At 42.7% G+C, this 5,578-nt stretch overlaps 1 pseudogene; it reads right to left on the reverse strand.

Annotated features, from left to right (window-relative positions):
- Positions 1-1,325: 1,325 nt before the first annotated feature.
- On the reverse strand, positions 1,326-2,486 carry LOC127969452 (uncharacterized; annotated as a pseudogene).
- Positions 2,487-5,578: the final 3,092 nt, after the last annotated feature.

Genomic DNA, 5,578 nt, shown 5'->3' on the forward strand with positions numbered 1-5,578 from the left:
ATGACCACAACCCAATTTATGTACATTGAGCAGCACACAAAAGAACAGAGCAGGGAACAACTGTGGCATGACATGCGACGGGTACGGATAACAGCAAGCACAGCCAAGAATGTGCCAGTTCGGGCTACAACAGCACCAGATAAATTCTTGTCTGAACACCTCCATCCTACCTTTCATGGTAACGCAGCAACCCGGCAAGGAGCAGAAGGTGAAGAGCACGCCAGGCAATACCTGCAAGACCAAGGTCATGACATCGATGTGAAAGGTTTGGTGGTTTGTCCGAGTGAGCCATGGCTTGCTGCGAGTCCGGATGGTGTCATGAACAGAGACACACTACTGGAGATCAAGTGCCCTGTCTTAGTCAAAAACCAGTTCCTTACTGAAGCACTTGCTGCTAAAAGCAGTGAGATCAAACGTATGCCCACAGGGGAATTCCATCTGTCCTTCAATGGGCCAAAGGGATATTACATGCAGGTGCAACTGGGCATGCACTGCACAGGGCTACGGCAAGCCTTGTTGGTGATTTGGAGTAACACTAAATGTCTGCAGCTCAACGTGCTCTACGACCAAACCTTTGTTGAGGGACATATCTCAAGGCTACACTCCTTCTATTTCACCCACATGTTGCCAAAAGTTTTCGATGATGGAAGGCTGGAGTTGTATTCCAGATATATGGATGTTGTAAAATCAGCATGACCTTCATATGTGTACTGGGGTGATTAGTCATTCATTTTTAACCCCTTGTCCCCTGTTGTCACAAATTTGTGACAAATCCTTTCTAGCTTTTATTTATTTTTATCAAACTGATTTATTTTCTTTTACTTACTCTTATTTATTTTTATATCAGTCACTTATTAAATAAATTAAATTAATAAATAAAGAAATATTTTATTCCAGTCTTTTTCTTTTTGTGATATTGTGAGATTTTTTTCCTGTATTTACTTTGTTTTTATTTAATTATTTAAAAAAAATCATCCATTAAGGAGTTAATGAAATTGTCCCTTTGTTATGGAATAGGATCAATAAAAATTAATTAATTTCTTTTCAAATCAATTTGTTTATTGTCATGTGTCAATATTTACAATACAAGAAAAAGAATAGCACTCACATGTTTTTCTTAGTTAAAACTCTGTTTTGTCTTATCAATAATCACAACACCAGAAAGGGAACAATAAATGTACACAGGTTTTTCTAGCTGAAAGATATATATATATATATATATATATATATATATATATATATATATATATATATATATATATATATATATATACATAAAATAAAAAAGGAATATGTACAATAATTTTTTTTTTAAAAAACTGCAGGTAACCCAGGTTTTACTTTTCATAGGGACCTAAACCTCATGTGGCAGTCGGATGAGTCTGGACCTCATGTTTGCTAAAGCAGCACATATGGTAAGAATCTTGTCCAACCGCGGGGTCATGGAGATGGGGACAGTTTGGGACAGAATTTTGAAGACTTTTAAGTCTTCGGATTGCCCTCTCCACATGTATACGGACATTGGCCACTCGTCTAGTGTGCGTTACCTCCTCATTGGTCAATTGACCACGCTTGTGGGTAAAGGCAGGAATATTCAATTTCACCATCCTTACATGTAGTACATCTCGAATCGTGAAACCCCTGTCAGCCATTACCTCATCACCAGGCCTTAGGGCCTCCAGAAACCCACTGTTCATAGTGATAAACTTGTCACTGCTTTTACCAGCATAGGCCTCTGATATAAACATTATCAGCCCATGAGGTGACACAGCAACAAGATATTTGGCAGTATTGGTTCCCTTGTAATGACTGAAAGTGGCACTCCTACAGTTAAGGTTTGTTGCTCTCTGAATAGCCGTTTCAGCACAATCGATGATGCAAGTGGTCTGGGGGTGGTTCTTTTTAAAGGATGGTGGCATGTTAGCATGTATAACACTTCTTGGCAGCCAGGCAACCATGGGTTCAAGCTGCTCACCCAATGTATCAATCCAGTGAGCAATCACCTTACTTACTTCACCTTTAGACACTTTAAAGCGCTTTGCCACATCCCCTAACACAAGGTTCAGTTTAAGTTTCATGAGGGTCATCAGTATTTGGTCAACAACAGGAATACTACATGATGGTTTACTAAATGGCAACATCGTTTTCACCAAAGTAAAAAAATATACCAGACGCAGTCCTGTGTACAGCAGCGAGGTATCATCATCCAGGAGCATATCATCAGCCACAGTCTGACCCCCAGTCTGCGTCGATTTGTTCACCTGGTCCAACTTTGCCGCGTAGCTGTGGTCAGTTTTTGTTAGGTCCTCCCATTGTGTTGCAGCATCTTTAAACTTCGGCTCGATGCACACTTCTAAAAGACAAACAGCATCAACTATAAATGTATATACCAGTCTAACTAACACAGGACAGAGACACATATATCAACAGTCGAACTTATGAAAAATATCAAGATACACTTACCATCCGATTGCGTGTCACTTGTGTTTCTGTCTAGTTTACGTCTCTTTTGCTGGGGAAGTCGCTCGTATCCCAACCAAAGTTCTGGGAAAGGGTTTTCCTCTGTGGGCTTTTTATCAATGAAGTGATAAGAACAAACAAACAGTCTTTTGGGCGGATTCTTCAACTTCAAAGCCGCTAGCCACTTCCGAGATTCAACATCTGTTTTTGGTTTCTCATACAAGGCATACGGGGGAGCACATCCACATTGGCGCCTTGTAGATGGTTGATGGTCGAAACATTCTCCTTCCGACCAAACATTCAGCAATTGCCACGAGTTGTTGCAACCGCGAACAGCACAATATGTCCCGGAGCCATGTTGGCGTGTAACACCATCCATAATTTACTTTTTCTGCACGCTAACCAAAGACAGTAAAAGACGCTAACTCGCTAACCGGAAATTATCGGCAGACACAACCGGAAGACGTTGGCAGAGTGAAAGGATAATGGCGGCCCGCCTATTTCACATAGGAAACTCGTCTATACATAACACACCGAAACACGTTTAAACTAACACTACATTCACTACACCCATTAACATTACAAATATTTAAGTAAACTAACCAACATCCAATAACCTCCCATCTACACACACATATATTAAAACCACACAGTCTATGATTAAAACCCAAAAGTTCCACAACTTCAATCTAAATCCTAACGTTAAGTTACCTAACGTTAGTGTAAAACGATTGATTATATCCTAAGGAACTTTTCCCCACACATTAAACATAGCTTTATATACGCTTTATAAACTCAATATAAACCCTACCTATTACACGTACAAAACATTTAATCATTTTTGACTTATTTAACTTATCCGATTTCAAACCTTAAACTCACCTGAAATAACTGAAAACAGCAGCAACGCAAATAGGCCTACGACTGTTACCACTCAGTTTCCATAGCAACTCCCTCCGCTCCACTATTTGAATGTCAATTAGCCTTTTTCACACACAACCGGAAACTACGTCACGCAGGGTAAACTTATTTCCACCACAGCTGCAACACCGCCGTTTTGACAACATGGATCATTATTTCACTGCTTCTCTCTCAACGCTGCCGCGACTCGGATTCGAGGATGTTGAAAGAATAGTTGGACGACATTCAACAACTAAAGAAGCAAGGCTGAGCAAGGGCTATAAATTCTTTGTTGAGGAGTTTATTCACAATTATCAAGGTAAGTTGACAACTAGCTGACGCTAGCATATGCAACCTTATGAATGCTAACCATTTCGTATGTGTTCAGTCTCGAATGTTGTTGAACGGAAGGTGGTAGTGAGAGCAAGGTGTTATCATTCTATGAGGAAAAATTAGGAGCCCCACACACTTGAGGTTATATGTAAATAATATGCCTGTTGGCTTATGAGTTCATCAGATCAGCTATTACTGTTCTGACTGCAGGTCACTCCATTTTAGTTAAAATAACTGCGGTTGCAGATTTTCAATTCCCTTTCTTTTACTTTCACCTGTCGTAACGTTTTCTCTCTCTCTCTCTCTCTCTCTCTCTCTCTAAGTTAACGTTACGTCTCTTAAATCTTATGCGGTTGCAGACTTTTTCTATATTTCTTGCCTTTGCTGCTGTTTGCAGCTTTCAATTAAAAGCACGTAATGTATATTACTAATAAAAATTACAATTCATTAGCTAAACAATTGTCTTCTCAAACAGATCGCATTGGAATCGGAGGGGGTCGTTAGTGTTGCTGACTATATTTGCAGCTGTGCAGCTGGTAAAGGATTGTGCAACCATCTGACAGCACTTTTGTATCAGACAGCCCACTACGTGCAGCTTAATTTACAAACCGTCCCACCACCACTGGCCTGCACGAGTGAGCCACAGAGATGGCATCGTCCAAGAACACAGGCATGTATTTTTCTTTTCTGCACTTGGTAATAACACTATTATCTCAAAGAAAGTATATGTTAACATTAAAACATAGATTAATAATGAACAAGAGTTCAGATTAAGTAACAAAAATGAAAATCACCAAAGATCAATAAACAATTTGTAACTATTACTGTACATGTTTTATATAAAGGGAGTACTGTCATGATTCTGCCCTCGTGTCCTTGATTTTTCCTAGTCTTGAGGCAGGATCATGACAGACCCGTGTTTTGTGTACAAGCGCATGGCCTTGTCTTTGGGCCATGTGCTTGTGTTGTCTAGTTCCCTTGCCCCGCCCCCCTTGTTAACCTAGTCGTGTCTTGATTGTCCCATCTGTGCCACCTGTCGTGTCTTGATTGTTCCCCCTATTTAGATCTCCTAGTGTGCTCTGTCTTGCGTCGGTTCATTGTGTTACTTATGTGTTTCTCAGATGTGTTCCACACTTGTGACTGTGATTGTATCCTGTATCCTGTATACCGTGAGTGTTTGTTTATAGTTAGTGTTTAGTGTCTTTATCTGGTCAGCCCTGTCTTGTTTGGTTTTAGTCCTTACCCTAGGTATTGTTTTCCCCCTCGTGGGTTTTTGTTTTCCCTTTTTGTCAAATAAATCCTGTGTGTACCCGATTCCTGTCTGCACCTGAGTTCCTCCCTTACCAAAACCCTGACAGAATGAACCGACCACCAAGGAACTCAGCAGACAGGAGGCAATGCTGGATGGCATCAGCCAGCCAGCGAGATTGTTTTGAGGGCTCTCGCCTTGTGGTGTTCCGGGGGACCAGGGGAGGTCGTTCCGGAGCGAGCGGGCGAGAGGAGGAGCCCCAGAGGTCCCCACCTACCCAGCTGCCGGCGATCCCGGAGGGTCGTGTCCTGGCCGTGGCAACCCTGGGGGGTCAGGCAAGCCCCTCCCAGAGTCCTGAGGTGCCCTCCTCAGCCAGCAGTCTCCCCATGAAACGAGGGAGACGGTTTTCATGGGAGTCAACTTCTGAGTCTTCGGCGTCCGAGACTGCCCTGCCCGAGACCAAACTCCCCCAACCCGCCTCTGACCCAGCTGTGGCCTCTGCACCGCGCCCAAGGAGGAAGAGGAGGAAGAGGGGGCCTGCCGGTCCTGTGACCCTGTCTCCTCCCGTGCCAGCAGCGGTGAGCGCTGGCGTGCCCGTGCCAGCAGCGGTGAGCGCTGGCGTGCCCGTGCCAGCAG

Source organism: Carassius gibelio, chromosome A4 (assembly GCF_023724105.1).
Source record: "Carassius gibelio isolate Cgi1373 ecotype wild population from Czech Republic chromosome A4, carGib1.2-hapl.c, whole genome shotgun sequence".
In the NCBI taxonomy this organism is placed as follows: domain Eukaryota; kingdom Metazoa; phylum Chordata; class Actinopteri; order Cypriniformes; family Cyprinidae; genus Carassius; species Carassius gibelio.